We start from the raw sequence: 18,408 nt of genomic DNA, 5'->3' as shown, positions 1-18,408 counted from the left end.
GCTTGCAGTGAGCTGAGATCCGGCCACTGCACTCCAGCCCGGGCGACAGAGCGAGACTCCGTCTCAAAAAAAAAAAAAAAAAAAGGCAGGAAGTTAGCTTCTAGGTGTGGAGGAGCAGAAGAGAGACTCGGACAGGGGCTTTTCATTTACCCCCCCACCCTCCCTGGAGCCTCTCTGAAAGAAACTCACTGAAGATACTTTGTTTTTTGGTCTAGTTGAAGGAGAAACTCAAATGTGTTCTGAAAAATAAGTATGGGGCCTTCTTAACAAGGCTATGGCATACTATCCACTTCTTTCCCCTCCTGCCCTGGAGGGAGTGGCTGGCCACTCAATGCTAAACTTAGAGAACCAGCTGCAGCAGGAGGAAAGGAGGAGAGCCAGACCTCTGGGAACATTACTGGAGAACGAGGACTGGCCAGAGCCTTGCATGGGGAGCGACTTCTCCTGCCTCCTGTCTTCAATCGGCCAGAGGCGCAACTTTCAGTTCCCCCATCACGGCACACTTCTTCTCTCTTGTGGCCTCACATGTGCTGCCCCCTCACCAGAACCCCCCTGCCCTTCCTCCTCTCCTACATCCCTTTCATCTGCCTGGGTTCTTGAGCATATTTTATTCAGTGCTTAGATACCATATCTTTCTGGAGGCCTTTTCTGATGTCTCATAGCTGGGTTCAGTGTTTGTGGCAGAGACTGCTAATCATCTACCCCACATCCATTTATCTTGTCTTTTTTTCTTGGTACAAGAACCCCTAATATTGGGCTGAGCGTAAAGTGCTTCGTATAAAGTCTACATTTTCCAATATCTTTTGCAGCTGGATGAGACCATTTGGCTAAACTCTGGCTAGTAACATGAAAGTGGAAATGTTTCCACCTTCTGGGATATGATTTTACAAGGAGAAGACATGCCTTTCTTCCCCTTCCTCTATATGAGTATGATGACTGATTCTTTTCGTTCTTCTTTTTTGTTTCTGTTTTGAGACAGAGTATTGCTCTGTCGCCCAAGCTGGAGTGCAGTGGTGCGATCTCGGCTTACCATAACCTCCGCCTCCCAGGTTCAAGTGATTCTTCTGCCTCAGCCTCCCGAGTAGCTGGGATTACAGGCACATACCACCACGCCTGGCTAACTTTTTGTACTAGTAGAGACGGGGTTTCACCATGTTAGCCAGGAGGGTCTTGATCTCCTGACCTCATGATCCGCCTGTCTTGGCCTCCCAAAGTGCTGGGATTACAGGCGTGAGCCATCATGCCTGTCTGATGGCTGATTTTTTAGTCACCAGCTTGGACTAGGAAGACCTAGACCACACCCTAGAGATGGTGAAGCTTTGCACTAGAAAGAGATTGGATTCATTTCCTTTTTTTTTTTTTTTTTTTTTTTTGACAGTCGTGCTCTGTTGCGCAGGCTGTAGTGCAGTGGCATGATCTTGGCTCACTGCAACCTCCGCCTCCCAGGTTCAAGCAATTCTCTTGCCTCAGCCTCCTGAGTAGCTGGGGATACAGACACACGCCACCCCTCCCCGATAATTTTTTTTTTTTTGGTAGAGACGGGGTTTCACCATGTTAGCCAGGCTAGTCTCGAACTCCTGACCTCAAGTGATCCACCTGCCTCAGCCTCCCAAAGTGCTGAGATTACAGGCATGAGCCACCGCACCTGGCCTGAATTCATGTTCTAATGACTTTATGGAGCTACTCAGTATTTTGCACTGTTTACCTCTTGCCTTCATTGTGTAAAAGGGAAATCAACTCTAATCCTATGTAATGCGCTGTTATTTTGGTTACATGCAGAAAAACCTAATCCAAATTTATACAGTGTTCCTCCCATGTGTTTATTCCTATGAAAATGCTTAGACCCTGCATTACCAATTACTTACCTGAGTGAAAAAAAGTCTGTCTTGCCAGAGTTTACACTCTTGTTCTTATGCAGATAGCTTCAAAGATGTCCTCACCTAACATAACTCATATCTGCAAGTGTTCAGTAAGGAACCAGAAAGCCAGTTATCCAAAGGCAATGCTGTCGAACCACTTCAAATGTTGCTTTCTGGTCTCAGGCTTGATAGTAACCAGGTGATGCTATGGTTAGGATTGTGCTCATTTCTCCTCCAGTGCAAGTTCTATCTCTTGGATGGAATAGTCATTTCATACCACCAATAAACCCACAGAAAACAGGAAGGCAAAAAAAAAGCACGTACAACAAATGTCTTAAAAGTGGTGTCTGCTAGTTGACACATCCTGTGTTGTAGGATTTGGAAAACCAAAAGTAATTTTTAAAATTCTGATGGTTTGGCATTTGGAATATTGAAAGCAATCTGGAAAATCCCGATAGTCCATTTGTGTCTCCATCATTAGCTGAAGAAGCAGATGGTCAGGACAAATTTCAGTAGGATCAGAGGAGTGAGTGTATCCGGTGGATTACCTCACTCCTAGCACCATTAGTGAGGTTGGTGATACACCCTTTAACAGACTCTGCCAACGAATCTGTGTTGATTAATTTACTGTTTTTCCCCAGAATCTTTCCGAGGTCAAATACTGTGTATGACAGTGTTTTATACTTTTATACCAAGTGTTTCTGCCTTAATTGACTCATCTGTAATTGATAGTCTTAAGTATGAGCCAAAATAATAATGGCTAAGAGAAGTACATAACCTGGACAATATCCTGAAAGTCAGAATTTTTTTTTTTTTTTTTTTTTTTTTTTTTTTTTTTGAGATGAAGTATCGCTCTGTCGCCCAGGCTGGAGTGCAGTGGTGCGATCTTGGCTCACTGCAAGCTCCACCTCCCGGGTTCACACCATTCTCCTGCCTCAGCATCCCAAGTAGCTGGGACTATAGGCGCCCGCCACCACGCCCAGCTAATTTTTTGTATTTTTTAGTAGAGACGGGGTTTCACTGTGTTAGCCAGGATGGTCTCAATCTCCTGACCTCGTGATCCACCCGCCTCGGCCTCCCAAAGTGCTGGGATTACAGGCGTGAGCCACCGTGCCCGGCCAAAAGTCAGAAATTTTAAAAAGTTCAAACATTATCCATAGAATACTGTCCAAATATCTGGACACATCTGATAATCTTATAGGATTGAGGTTCCAATTATGTTGGATTTTTGAAGTGTCACGGCCTGTTGGCCAGGCTGGTTTCAAACTTCTGACCTCAAGCGATCCACCCGCCTCAGCCTCTCAACGTGCTGGGATTACAGGTGTGAGCCACTGGACCCCGCCAGGGCTGAAGATTAAATGAGGTAGTGTATATAAAGCACACAGCTGCTATCAATAGGTTTGAGCTATTAGGCAGTGGACTTGAACTCCCTAAAGAGGGACTCCATTTTTTTAAAACTCACACTGTATTCCTAGTACCTACCATAGTGCCTGGCACGTAATAAGCACCCCTCAAATGTCTGATCGATGCTAACTGAAACTATGAGAAGGACCTTGAATGCAAAGAGTTCTTGCTGGGATCCTCCTTTAAGTACAATGCTCCTCTCCTATAAACATAACCCTTCCCTTAGAAGGCTACACAGAGCTGGGCACCATGACTCATGCCTGTAATCCCAGCACTTTGGGAGGCTGAGGTGGGAGGATCACTTAAGCCCAGGAATTGGAGACCAGCCTGGGAAACATAGGGAAACCCTGTTCCTACAAAAAAATACAAAAATTAGCCTGGCACGGTGGCTTGTAACTATAGTCCCAGCTACTCGAGAGGCTGAGGTGCGAGTATTGCCTACGCCCGGGGAGGTTGAGGCTGCAATGAGCCGTGATTGCACTATTACACTCCAGCCTGGGCAACACAGGGAGACCCTGTCTCAAAAAGAAAAAGGAAAATTAAAAAAAGAAAGGAGAAGGAGAAGGAGAAGAAGAAGCCTACACTGGAAAGAATACCAGCCCAGAGTTTATGTGAAAAGGAGATCCCTGACACATTGGTCCTGTGATTCCTGGAGGCTGCTGGGTAGAAGGTTGTTAACCAGAGTAATTTATGCATCATCAGTGACAGGCAAGAAAGAAGGTTTCATACAGCTTGAAGGAGAGAAGTCATTTTATTTGGGCTCCTGCAGTATTATTATTTAGACTCTCATTCATTTTACATCACTTCTCTGATGACTGTAATGAATAAATATTGACAAGTTGAATGATCTGATCCCTGCACTAGAGGGTAAACTTGCATAATCCCTTGTAGACACACTCCGGGGAGTCAGGCTACTTTGTGGAGTTCCTTGCCAGTGTACCTAAGCATAGGATTCTTTCTTGTTCTAAACTGTGGCATATGATTGTGGTTTTGGAGCTGGAAAAGGAGAATAAGATGGAATATTACATGGCAAATGAGCTGGTCATTTCGATTGTTGAACATTTTTCTTTTAAGAAGAGTTATTATTACACCCTCTGCTGGCTTAAGGCAGTGAAAGTCCAGGCTGGGCACAGTGGCTCATGCCTGTAACCCCAGCACTTTGGAAGCCTGAGGTGGACAGATTGCTCGGGCTCCTCCCTACTGCCCTCTGATGCGCTCACTCCAGAAGCGGAAGGAGAGAGGCCCTGGGTAGTGAGTCCACCAGACACTCCCAGACCAGCAGAATCACCTCTTGAAGACAGAGACAAGAATGAGTGAAAGAAATGTAGCTAGGAAAAGTCAAAAGGAGATGACAGGCTTTTGAGATGTTTGGAGCGAGTTTTTTTTTGTTGTTTTTTTTTTTTCGGAGACGGAGTCTCGCTCTGTCGCCCAGGCTGGAGTGCAGGGGCGCGATCTCCGCTCACTGCAAGCTCCGCCTCCCGGGTTCACGCCTTTCTCCTGTCTCAGCCTCCCGAGTAGCTGGGACTACAGGCGCCCGCCAGCTCGCCGGGCTAATTTTTTTGTATTTTTTAGTAGAGACGCGGTTTCACCATGTTAGCCAGGATGGTCTGGATCTCCTGACCTCGTGATCCGCCCGCCTCGGCCTCCCAAAGTGCTGGGATTACAGGCGTGAGCCACTGCGCCCGGCCGGAGCGAGTTTTATTCCCTTTCTTTGGATTTGGGGGAAATTATATCGCACAGGCTGACAAGGAGAAAGAGGGAGGGTGGAAGTTTTGTCTTTATTCACCCATTTGTCTCTCCAACCTTGAATTTGCATGGGAGCTATGCGGGGGCAGGTGACAAGGGTGTCAATCAAAAAGGATATGTGCCATCAGCACCATTAGTAATAAACCAGGCTGGGCACAGTGGTTCACACCTGTAATCCTAGAACTTTGGGAGGCTGAAGGGGGATGGATCACTTGAGCCAAGGAGTTCCAGTAGCCTGGGTAACATAGGAAGACCCTGTCTCTAAAAAATATTAAAACTTAGCTAGTCACGATGACGCACAACTGTAGTCCCAGCTACTTGGAAGGCTGACGTGATAGGTTGAGCCAGGAGGCTGCTGTGAACTACTATTGTGCCACTGCCTGGGCAACAGAGTGAGACCTCATCTCTAAAAATAAAAATAAAAAATAAGATAAATAGGCCAGGTGCAGTGGCTCACACCTGTAATCCCAGCACTTTGGGAGGCCGAGGAGAGTAGATCCCCTGAGGTTAGGAGTTCGAGACCAGCCTGGTCAACAAGGTGAAACCCCATCTCTACTAAAAATACAAAAATTATCTGGGCATGGTGGTGCACGCCTGTAACCCCAGCTACTCTGGAGGCTGAGGCACGAGTATTGCTTGAAATCAGGAGGCAGAGGCTGCAGTGAGTCACGATTGCACCAGTGCACTCCAGTCTGGGCGACAGAATGAGACCTCATTTCTAAAAATAAAAAAACAACCATCCAGCCATTTGTGCATTTTTGGGTGAGTCCACAGAACGAAAGAGAGAGAGAGAGAGAAAGAGCAAGGAGAGAGAGAGAGAGAGAGAAGGAAGGAAGGAAGGAAGGAAGGAAGGAAGGAAGGAAGGAAGGAAGGAAGGAAGGAAGGAAGGAAGGAAGAAGAGACAGAGAAAGAAAGAAACCAGATTTGCTGTATTAGTATGAAGCTACACTCACCTTTGACTAGCTGGAAGCTTCTCTAAGATTGTGGTTAGCAAAAGCTAAGAGCTTCCTAGAGGTAAGATTGAGAAGGTTTTTGTTGAGGCTGTTTTATTGGCTATGTGTGAGCTCTTGGGAGTAATTTGCATAAAACTTATCAGAGTGTATTTTCAAGGTGTGAACCACTAAATTTTCAACATTTAAGATAGGAACCTTGGTCAATCTGACATCTGCCTGCCTAGGTTTTACCATGCACTACCTCCCAAAAGCAATCAGCCAGTTGTGAGGTTAAGGTTTTAGGAAGCAGTTGAGTCTACAAACAGCTTCAGCAACCTGCAATAAGAGGGGTGGGAGTGGGATGTCAGGACCCAGTGGGTGGAGAGGTACGATCCAAGGAGTATGGCTAACAGTAGAGTCAGTGGTTTGGAGTAAGCAGGTCAAGATTGAATGTGTTTCCTCAGCTTTAAAATGGAGTTAATGAGAGTACCAGCCCCAAAAGGCAGTTGTGGTAATTGAATTAGTTAAAGCATGTAGCACGCTCAGCACACTGGTTGACTCATAACGTATTCTCAAGCAATGTGAGCTGTGTTCATCATCACCACCATTATTATCACCATCTTCATCACCGTCATCCTGGCTCTTCTATTTACCAGGTCTGTGACCTGGGGCAAGTTGTGTAACATTTCTAAACCTTGGATTCCTCATCCTTACATTAAAGAAAAAAGATTATCTTCAAGAATATAGTGAGGATGAAATGAAATGAGGCACATAAAGCATCTAACATGATGCTTGGCAAATAGTAGGTGCATGTTGAGTGAGTGTTATTTCCTGTTGGTTTCAATGGCTTTGCTTTATTGATTGATAGTCAAAACCGGTATTTTGGAAGAAAGAATACCAAAGGAAGGAAGACAACAAAGTCCCTGTGATGGGAAAAGTTTACTCGATGGAAGAAACTCTCATGTTTTCGATGAGAGTTTTTATTTTCATTTTTTTGTGTGGTCCCATCGGACATCCCCCTAAGACCTCAGATGTCCTTCAGTTTACAGTTCCACACATTAAGTAGCTTTCATTACTGAAAAAATCAGAGAGGATTGAAGATTTGGGAACATGAATGCGGGGTTGCCAAACTTAGCAATAAAAATGAAGGTGTGCAATATTTATCTGGCCATTATACATGGATGCCAATTTATCTTCTTGTAAACTCAAGCTAGGATTGACTCTTGTTTTGTGACTTTGTGTGATTTACGATATCCACATTCAAGGGCTTCTCAGCGAAAGAGAGAGATGCTGTAGAATGTAGACTCGGCCGGGCACCGTGGCTCACGCCTGTAATCCCAGCACTTTGGGAGGCCGAAGTGGGTGGATCATGAGGTCAGGGGTTCGAGATCAGCCTAGCAAAGATGGTGAAACACCATCTCTACTAAAAATACAAAAATCAGGCCAGGCGTGGTGGTTCACGCCTGTAATCCCAGCACTTTGGGAGGCCGAGGCGGGCGGATCGTGAGGTCAGGAGATTGAGACCATCCTGGCTAACAAGGTGAAACCCCATCTCTTCTAAAAATACAAAAATGAGCCACGTGTGGTGGCGGGCACCTGTAGTCCCAGCTACTCGGGAGGCTGAGGCAGGAGAATGGCGTGAACCCGGGAGGCGGAGCTTGCAGTGAGCCAAGATTGTGCCACTGCACTCCAGCCTGGGCGACAGAGCGAGACTCTGTCTCAAAAAAAAAAAAAAAAAAAAAAAAGAAGAACGTAGGCTCAACTTCTCAGGAAGACAGTTATCAAGAGCATCTTCTCTCATGAGTCATGTTGGGCCTAAGTATTATAAAGCAAAATGGATCCTGGAGGTTAGGTTCTAGTAAGAAGGCCCTGGGTTAACTTCCTCAAGGCTTCTCTTCATTATTATTTCCTGTTACTATCAATAGAGCACTGCTCACTGTCCTTCAACCCCTACCGTTCCCTTACACCTTCCTTAGCCCTACAGTGCCCCTTCTCTTACTAGTGGGAACACTGCACAGTCTCCACAGCCTAAGGGATAGGGGGAGCTATGGCTTCCTAAGGATGATATTATGAGAACCCAACACAAACCAGGCCTCCTGGGCTCCATTTTGTTCAACTCATAATATTCAGATGTTACATCGTTTCTCTTTCCAAACTCCAATGGCATTTCCTAGTGACTGCTTTTGAAATGAAAATGCAGGTAGCAGAGCAAAGTATCAGATTAATGACCTTTATCTCAAAACCTAGTTTTTTGGTAACAAGAGGAGCAGACTTCAGAGAAAGATCAGGTTATGAACTCTCTGTGACATCTCACTCACTGTCCTTCCCTGAAACCATTTTTTTTTTACCTGCAGAGTAGGTCCTAAGATAAGGTGGGGTGTGTGCATGTGTGCGCGCCCCTCTCTCAAATTTTCATGTACAATCTTCATACCATTACTAGCTGAGATCATATGGAGTCAGCCCTCATTGCAGACTTTTAGATCCTGGTCTCTAAGGTGGGGTAGGTGAGGCTTCCTACCTTCCCTGTTTTCAGCGCATACCTGTCTCCCTCCCAGCCTGGGTCAGGGGGTAGAAGAGACTGTGGCAGCACATCTCACCCCAAGACATCATGCCCAGCTCCTAAGCCCCTCCCACATCCCTTCCCACTCTGAACTCATGGCCTGTGGAGCTCCTGGATGGGCCCACACTATCTGAGAGGGGCCAGAAGACTTTGGGGTGACACACTTTGTCTGCCTGCCTCTCAGCATGACTGACAGCACCTGAACCATGAATGCAGAGATAGAATGAATGGTGGCCCTTCTCCAAGCCCTTGGTCCTCCTTTTACTCATGCTCTTTGCCTTCCAGCCTGGGGATCAGGAAAGATTTTTTTTTTTTTTTTTTTTGAGACACAGTCTTGCTGTGTTGCCCAGGCTGAAGTGCAGTGGCATGATCTCGGCTCACTGCAAGCTCCGCCTCCCGGGTTCATGCCATTCTCCTGCCTCAGCCTCCCAAGTAGCTGAGACTACAGGCGCCCGCCACCACGCCTGGCTAATTTTTTTTTTTTTTTTTTTTTTTTTTTTTTGAGACGGAGTCTCGCTCTGTCGCCCAGGCTGGAGTGCAGTGGCGCAATCTCGGCTCACTGCAAGCTCCGCCTCCCGGGTTCACGCCATTCTCCTGCCTCAGCCTCCCGAGTAGCTGGGACTACAGGCGCCCGCCCCTGCGCCCGGCTAATTTTTTTCTATTTTTAGTAGAGACGGGGTTTCACCATGGTCTCGATCTCCTGACCTTGTGATCCACCCACCTCGGCCTCCCAAAGTGCTGGGATTACAGGCGTGAGCCACCACGCCCGGCCAATTTTTTGTACTTTTAGTAGAGATAGGGTTTCACCATGTTAGCCAGGATGGTCTCGGCCTCCCAAAGTGCTGGGATTACAGGCGTGAGCCACCGCGCCTGGCTGAAAGATTTTTTATTTATTCATTTATTTATATATATTTTTCCAGACAGAGTCTCACTGTGTCTCCCAGGCTGGAGGGCAGTGGCATGATCTCGGCTCACTGCAAGTTCTGCCTTCCAGGTTCAAGCAATTCTCCCTGCCTCAGCCTCATGAGTAGCTGGGATTATAGGCAACTGCCACCATGCCCAGCTAATTTTTGTATTTTTTAGTAGAGACGGGGTTTCGCCATGTTTGTCAGGCTGGTCTCAAACTCCTGACCTCAGGTGATCTGCCCACCTCAGCCTCCCAAAGTGCTGGGATTGCAGGTGTGAGCCACGGCGCTCGGCCAAAAGGTTATTTTTGACCTAATTAGAGAAACCAAAGATTCGTGTGCACATGCTCTGCCTTTGAAGATCCTCCTGCTTAGTCCTCATCCCTGGGCAGAAATCTTCGAGAAACACAGGGGCCTTTGCTTCATGTCAGGAGCTGGCCAAAGGGCACTAAGAGTGAAGGGACCATGGTCTACTGAGCTTCTCCCAAAAACCCTGTTTAGCAGAGGAGGAAGTGGGACAAGTGACCTCTAGAAGTTATGAAATCCATCCCCCTACCTTCTGGCAGCCCTGACAATCAATAAACAGTTCCCTCTCCAAGATGATTTCCATTGGAATTAGAACCTGGAATTTCCTCAAATTGTAGTAGATAATTTGAATTTCTGAACCTGAATTTCCTCAGATCATCTTGGAGAGGGCCTTTAAAGATTACAAATTAGAAATGAACTGTTTGATGTTCTCCTTACTTTTTTTTTGGATGATGCATGGGACTCCAGAATTCTCTGACCAAGTGTCCCCAAGCTTGTCTCCAGACCCAGTGCTGACCTTTTCAAGGTCAGTTCTTCTAAGGGTGACCCAGATGCTGGTGTGTGCAACCCAAACTTAAGGGATCAACAAAGAGTGAGTGTTATGAGGAAGTTGGATATATGGGCTGAGAAGTCCATATGGGAATGCAAGAGATGTATGCTGATGCAAGAAGGGCTGGAGTCGGTAGTGGGAAGAAAAAAGGATGAAGGATGAGGGCCAAAGCTGGGGGCTGGCTCTTCCCATGCCACCATGTTCCAGCAAGAGATTCTGACATCTAGGAATTTAAAATTCCAACCTGGACTTCCAGGTTGTTCTGAAGGTATTTTTGTCAAGGTAGGAGGACAGAACATATTGTATTGAATGATTTGGGAGCTTTATTTGTAACTTTAAAATATTTAGACATCTGGTTTTTAGGCCTCCATTTGTGCTCTTGTCAAGACCTACAATACCCCATGACCTACTCCGCTACCTTCTGGGAGAGAAACCTTCACAGTCCAAATGGCTCAGAGCACAGTCCAGCTGAAACCACATGCTGTACCACCTCACATCTGTCCCGCTCTGCCCTATTTTGGCCCCTAAGAGTGGTTAGATCTTACAGGGCACATCCTATGGCCATGTGTTTTGCACAAGCCCTATACTAGTTTTCTGGTCTGTACCGAGGGCATTAAATCAAATGTAAGAGTTTTGCCCAGCTTTCAAGGACCACTACACTTAACGCAATTGAATTATGGGCCTTGAAGCCTTGCCTGAAAAAGATGAGGTGGTTGGGCCGGGTGCGGTGGTTCACGCCTGCAATCCCAGCACTTTGGGAAGCCGAGGTGGGTGGATCACCTGAGGTCAGGAGTTTGAGACCAGCCTGGCCAACATGGCAAACCCTGTCTCTACTAAAAGTACAAAAAAAATTAGCCAGGCATTGTGGCACATACCTGTAGTCCCAGCTACTTGGGAGGCTGAGGTGGGAGAATCGCTTGAACCCAAGAGGCAGAGGTTGTAGTGAGCCGAGATGGTGCCACTGTAGTGAGCCGAGATGGTGCCACTGCACTCCAGCCTGGGTGACAGAGCGAGACCCCATCTCAAAAAAAAAAAAAAAAAAAAGAGGTGGTTGAAATTTGGCTGACAATCCAACTTTCTTCTATTTTTTCCATGTCAGACGGGTAATGGGCCGACATCGTAACAAGGTTTGAGGGAGGCCCACCCATGTCTCACACACAAGCATGAAACCACAGTCATCACACTTAAGAACTACAAAAGGATCGCTGACTCTCTTTTTAAGGAGTGGCACGCGCCAGTGAAGGGAAGAAGGGAGCAATGTCAGGCTCAGGGGGCCACTTGAGGCAGTTTGGGGAAGAAGAAAGGCAGGCAGCAGCTGCTGAGAGGGACTTGGAGGGACAAACAGAAGTGTTTGTAGGTATCCTTAGGGAAATTTTACCATACTTTATGAGAGCTTGCCTCACTTTCCCAAAGAAAAGTCAGTAAATGCTACCTTACTCAAGATGGCTGACGGAGCTGGATTTGTTCATTTGTTTTGGAAGAGGGTGACCAGGGTGTGGAAGCAAGTGCAGAGTCTGGCCCAAAGCTGATCTTGAGGTGACAACAGGAGCTGCAGAAGGGCCCATGTGCATTCAGGCTAACTAATTAAATGGAATGTTGGACACCCATTTCTCTTTCTCCAGAGCTGACCATGTAAAGGCTTCAAAGTAGACGCCAAAGTATCTGAAAATGAAACAGAGGCAGCAGCAGCAGGATCACTCAGGCCTTCCTGGAAGATGAACTAAGAGACAGGTGCGCTGCATGCCTGGCCTTGCTCTACCGAAGCCTGTTTTTAGATATCTGCTTTGGTTGTTTTTGTTCTCTGTTTTTACAATAAAAGGAATTTGTGTTTATTCAACAAAATTTGAAGTGGGCCAGGCAAAGTGGCTTATGCCTGTAAGCACTTTGGAACACCAAGGTGGGAGGATAACTTGAGCCCAGGAGTTCGGGACCAGCCTGGGCAATATAGCAAGACACTGCTTCAGGACCCTGCTTTTTTTTTTTTTTTTTTTTTGGATACAGAGTCTTGCTCTGTCACCCAGGCTGGAGTGCAGTGGTGTGATCAGGGCTCACTGCAACCTCCGCCTGCTGGGTTCAAATGATTCTTCTGCCTCAGTCTCCTTAGTAGCTGGGATTATAGATGTGCACCACCATGCCCAGCTGATTTTTTTTGTATTTTAGTAGAGATGAGGTTTCACCATGTTGGCCAGGCTGGTCTCGAACTCCTGACCTCAGGTGATCTGCTTGCCTCGGCCTTCCAAAGTGCTGGGATTACAGAGGTGAGTCAATGTGTCCAGCTTATTATTTTTTAAAAAATGAGAAATGTAGAAAAAGTTAAAAGCAAAAATAAAAATCATCTGAAGTCTTACCATCCAGTATAACCAGGTAAACATTCGTCATATTTCCTTCAAGGCTTTTCTTCCTCTCTACATAGGGGTGTGTGTGTGTGTGTGTGTGTGTGTGTGTGTGTGTGTGTGTGCGCGCGTCAGGGAGAGTAAAAGAGAGATTTTTAACATAATTGGATCCTCTTCCCTTAAGCAGTGTTTTCAAGGCAGCAGGGTTAATGTGATCTTAAAGTACTAAGATGAGTCATCTCAGAATTATTGAGTAACTTCATGAGATTTGGTAAAAACAAGGTTGACTTTCCTTCATCTTGTCATTAACAATTACCTACTCTAATATCCAGCTGCTTTTCTTATGGTCCATACTCAGCAAGAAGGATGGCAAGATTCAAATCTGAGATGTTAAAGTAAGAAATTTAACATCTTAAACAAATTTAAGGCACTTGCTATTGACTTGAAGACTTAAACAGATTTTTACACCTGAGTCTTTTAGTCACAATAGTCTCACTTCGCACTAAGGTTAAAGAGATAAAAAATCAAGTTAAAGTTAAAGAGTTCAAGAATCAAGCTGAAAGGCTGGGCATGGTGACTCACGCCTGCAATCCCAGCACTTTGGAAGGCCAAAGCGGGCAGATCGCTTGAGCCCAGGAGTTCAAGACCAGCCTGGGCAATATAGCAAGACCCTGTCTCTACCAAAAAAAAATTAGCAGGGCATGGTGGCACACACCTGCAGTCCCAGCTACTTGGGTGGCTGGGGCAGGAGGATCACTTGAGCCTGGGCGTTTGAGGCTGCAATGAGCTGTGTTCGTGCCACTGCATTCCAGCCTGGGAGACAAAGTGAGACTCTGTCTCAAAAAAAAAAAAAAAAGAATCAAGTTGAGGCCAGGCGCGGTGGCATATGCCTGTGGTCCCAGCTACTCAAGAGGCTGAGGTGGCAGGATCACCTGAGCCCAGGGTTCAAGGCCAGCCTGGGAAACATAGCAAGACCCAGTCTCTAATTAAAAAAAAATCAAGTTGAATCATTTGAATCTTCTGGTAAGTCCTGTTCTAAAATATATTAGGACTTGATTTTTGTGGTATAAGTAACTTTGCATTTACTTAGGGATTCTTCTCAAGGATGAATAAGAGATGAGACAGCTCTCCCATATTTGAGGATGGCGTATCAGCAGTATATAAGGAGCAACATAAATTACCTTTTATAATTGAACAGAGACTGGGAAACCAGACTCATTTAGTCACAGTCCCAAAGAGACAAAAGTGAAATCTCAGCTCTTTTTTTCTTAGTGAGTTTGAGAAACTGTCCTGGGAGGAAACATTTCAGTAAATTTAATAATAAGCCTTCATACCCCTGGGTTTTTGCTTATGCTAATCCTTTGTTTTGCTTTGTTCTGTCACCCAGGCTGGAGTGCAGTGGTGTGATCTCGGCTCACTGCAACCTCCGCCTCCCAGGTTCAAGTGATTACAGGCAGGCGTCACCACGCCCGGCTAATTTTTTGTATTTTTAGTAGAGATGGAGTTTCTCCATGTTGGCCATGCTGGTCTCCAACTCCTGACCTCAGGTGATCTGCCCGCCTCAGCCTGCCGAAGTGCTGGGATTATAGGTGTGAGCCACCGCGTCCTGCCACTGCTTATGTGAATCGTAAAACCTAGAAAGTCCCTGCCAGAGGCATTTGCACCAGAGTAACTCCACTGTGAGTGAGGGCTAGGAAAATGAGGCTGGGACTTACTGGGCTGCATTCCCATAAAGTTAGGTATTTCCTTTTTTTTTTTTTTTCTGTTTTTTTTTTTTTTTCTGTTTTTTGAGATGGAGTCTCGCTAAGTTGCCCAGGCTGGAGTGCAGTGGCCGGATCTCAGCTCACTGCAAGCTCCGCCTCCCGGGTTTACACCATTCTCCTGCCTCAGCCTCCCGAGTAGCTGGGACTACAGGCGCCCGCCACCTCGCCCGGCTAGTTTTTTTGTATTTTTTAGTAGAGACGGGGTTTCACCTGGTTAGCCAGGGTGGTCTCGATCTCCTGACTTCGTGATCCGCCCGTCTCGGCCTCCCAAAGTGCTGGGATTACAGGCTTGAGCCACCGCGCCCGGCCAAAGTTAGGTATTTCTAGCCTCTAGATGTTTACAGTTAAGGGCTCAGGTTGTAAATGTTTACTAAGCAGATCCAGACTTGGGAGTGTCCTCATATCCCAGTATCTTGAGAACAAAAGAATTTCTAATTTTGCTTTAAAGATAATATCGATTCTCGCAAAATATAGTAATTAAGAAAATTAATCCTTTATTACAAACCCTTGTAGCAGAGCACATCTCCCCATGATCTTTTCTATCCTGTATATAAACAAGCATTGTACCTAGGGTGGACGTGTTCCTCCTCTTACTTTCAGGAATGCCCTACTGTGTCTATGGAGTAGCTGTTCTTTCACCACTTTACTTTCTTAACAAATTTGCTTTTGCCTTGCACTGTGGATTTGCCCTGAATTCTTCCTTGCACGAGATCCAAGAACCCTCTCTTGGCATCTGGATCGGGACCCCTTTCCTATAGCAATCCTAATCCTCCACCTTTCTATTTTTTGGAGACAGGATGTCACTCTGTCACTCAGGCTTGTGTGCAGTGGCACAATCATGGCTACTGCAGCCTCGACCTCCTAGGTTTAAGAGATCCTCCCACCTCAGCCTTCCAAGTAACTGGGAATATAGGCATGTGCCACTGCACTCTGCCATCCATCTGCTTCGGGCTCTCCAAATGCTGGGATTACAGGTGCGCACCACCACACCTGGCCTTCTCCACCTTTCTAAATCAATCTTTACAGCCAGACAGACCAGAGGCCACCACTCCAAGAAGCCCTCTACAATCTCTGCCAGCATGAATCTTCATTGAGCATTCATATTGTTCTGCCATGTGTAGCAATGTCTTCTGCTTGATAACATGTTTTAAGTGATAAGCAAGATATTTACAAGATATTTACAACCATTACAATGGTTCAAAAATTGAGCAATATAATAAAGCATTTCCACTGTACCATGTTGTTCCTTGCCCCCACATCCCACAAATACTTCTGTCAGCTTCTTGTGTCTTTTCCAAAGTTTCTTCTTGCAAGCATAAATACAAATCTACTATTTCACCATCTCAATTTTCTTACACAGAAGGTAGCCTGATATACATATAATTTAATTTTATACCTTGTTCTTTTTTTTTTTTTTTTTTTTGAGATGGAATTTTCTTTTTCTTTGCCTAGGCTAGAGTGCAATGGCACAATCTCAGCTCACTGCAACCTCTGCTTCCCGGGTTCAAGTGATTTTCCTGCCTCAGTCTCCCCAGTAGCTGGGATTACAGGCATGCACCACCACGCCCGGCTAATTTTTGTATTTGTAGTAGAGATGGTGTTTCACCATGTTGGCCAGGCTGATCTCGAACTCTTGACCTCAGGTTATCTACCTGCCTTGGCTTCCCAAAGTGCTGGGATTACAGGCGTGAGCCAGCATGCCCAGCCACCTTGCTCTTTTCATTTTAACTTATGACTACATCTTGGGAATCTTTCCATATAGGTTTAGAAATAAATTCCTTATTCTGTTTATAAAGGGTTTTGTTTGCTTGTTTTTGTTTTTTGAGATGGAGTCTCACTCCGTCACCCAGGCTGGAGCACAGTGGTACAATCTTGGCTCACTGCAACCTTACCTCTCAGGTCCAAGGGATTCTCCCACCTCAGCTTCCCAAGTAGCTGGGACTACAGGTCCATGCCACTGTGACTGGCTCATTTTTGTATTTTTAGTAGAGACAGTTTCACCATGTTGGCCAGGGTGGTCTTCAGCTCCTGACCGCAAGTGATCCACCTGCCTCAGCCTCCCAAAGTGCTGGGATTACAGGCGTGAGACTCCACACCTGGCCTCTCTAGAGCCTCCACATCTGGCCTCTCTAGGCTGGTCTTGAACTCCTTGCTTCAAGCAATTCTCCCACCTCTGCCTCCCAAAACGCTGAGATTACAGGCTAATTTCCTTCTTTATAAATTACTTCTAAGCGTCACCCCCTGCCACCACTCTCACACCCACTCACAGTTTTTAAACTGAAAAGAAACTAGAATGTTTACATAATCATTATTGGAGCTCGGACGCTATTTAAAGGGAATTTATATAGCTAGGATTCGTGATGGTTGTGTGATATTTTTATGTGGTGTCATGCACTTCCAACTCACTGAGGTCTCTTTTGTAATAAAAATGCATATTTATATTTATTTTGTATAATTTGGAGCAAAACTGCATTACTTTACATTATGGAAGTTTATAATTGTCATAGCTGTTTTTAGAATCACATTCTTGGTCCAACATATAATCCATTTGTTACCAACTCCTTATTGAAGCAGTCCTCCTATGGGAAACTGTCATCAACTTTATCGTGTTTGGCTCTATTTCGGGATTTCCAGGAATTCAATACAATAAAAGAGAGGGGCCATCTCCTTGTGCCCTTGACCTTTGTACATTCACCTTTCCACAGATACAGACATTGTATAGAAATGCACCTGAGCCATCTTTCCTACATGGCATCAGGACAATGAGCCAGGCAACAAAGGAACCTTTTGAGCTATCTCGTGGCGGTGCTGCCTGCCAGTCCACAGCTCATGTCCATCTGTGCCACCAGCTCTGTCAAGCTACAGCATTTACTCAATTACATTCATACTGGTTTCCGCTTAGCCTTGTCGCTTTTTCAAAATTAGTGAAATACGGAGAAAATATAAGTGCAAACACTAGTAAGAAGGAGTGTTGTTCTCCTAAACACAAAACAATTGAGACAAAGAAGGGAATCATTAGGTGTGGAGAAGGTAGTGAATCTTCAGCCTCAATAATGACAACTCATACCGAGACGATGCTATGCATCACTCACCATTGCTATTACTTGATATGATTTAATTCATATTCTTACAACACTAGGCGAGAAATAAATGATGAAGTTACTATTATTATCTCTGTCTTTACAGATTTAAAAAAAAAAAAGTATGCTTTACAGAGGTAAATAGCCTGACCCAAATCTTAAAGCTGCCTATTGGACTTTAGCTGGTCAACTTTGCTAGGATGGAGACGCTCAGATTTTAAAAACATCTATGCATGCTGCAATTATAGCTTAAGACTATGTCTAAGGGACAACACACAATCAGGAATTTTATACTACATTTCAGATCTCTGAAAATAGAAATCTGTGCTTAAAGTACGTAGGTTTGTTTTTGAACTTTATATATCTGACATTGGTGTGTGTTTTGGGAACGTGTTCTATGTGAAGGTAGAACTCTCTTGCATTTTTGTATGCTTTGGATGTACATGTAAAGATGTGAATCCTATGAGGAGAGGGAGCTTGTCTTCTACTTCTCCAGAAGCTACGACAGTGCTCAATAAGGGTTTATTGTGGTGCTGAGTGAAAACAGTAGTCAGCTGGAAACCATGCGGCCATAATGCTGAACACCAAGATCCACTCTATTCAATCTCCCCAAGTGTTTGTAACAATACATTGAAAAACATGTCATCTGGCTGAGCATGGTAGTTCATACCTGTAATTCCAGCTTTGGGAGGCTGAGGAGGGAGGATTGCTTGAGCCCAGGAGCTTGAGACCAGCCTGGGCAATATAGCAAGGCCCAGTCCTACAAAAAAAGAAAAAAAAAATTAGCCAGCCATGTTGGCGCGGCCTATAGTTCTGGCTACTTGGGAGGCAGAGGCAGGAAGATTGCTTGAGATATGTGTTCACACCATTGGATTCCAGCCTGAGTGACAGAGTGAGACCCTGTGTCAAGAAAAAAAAAGAAAAAGAAAAAAAAGTCATCTTAAATACACACACACAACACACGCATCTA

The 18,408-nt window shown here is 45.4% G+C and overlaps 1 pseudogene; it reads right to left on the bottom strand.

Moving 5' to 3' along the window:
- Positions 1-11,355: 11,355 nt before the first annotated feature.
- LOC123575029 (small nucleolar RNA U13) lies at positions 11,356-11,465 on the bottom strand (annotated as a pseudogene).
- Positions 11,466-18,408: the final 6,943 nt, after the last annotated feature.

The sequence above is a fragment of the Macaca fascicularis genome, chromosome 7 (genome assembly GCF_037993035.2).
Source record: "Macaca fascicularis isolate 582-1 chromosome 7, T2T-MFA8v1.1".
NCBI classification, from domain to species: Eukaryota; Metazoa; Chordata; class Mammalia; order Primates; family Cercopithecidae; genus Macaca; species Macaca fascicularis.
This window is presented reverse-complemented; position numbering and strand designations above follow the sequence as displayed.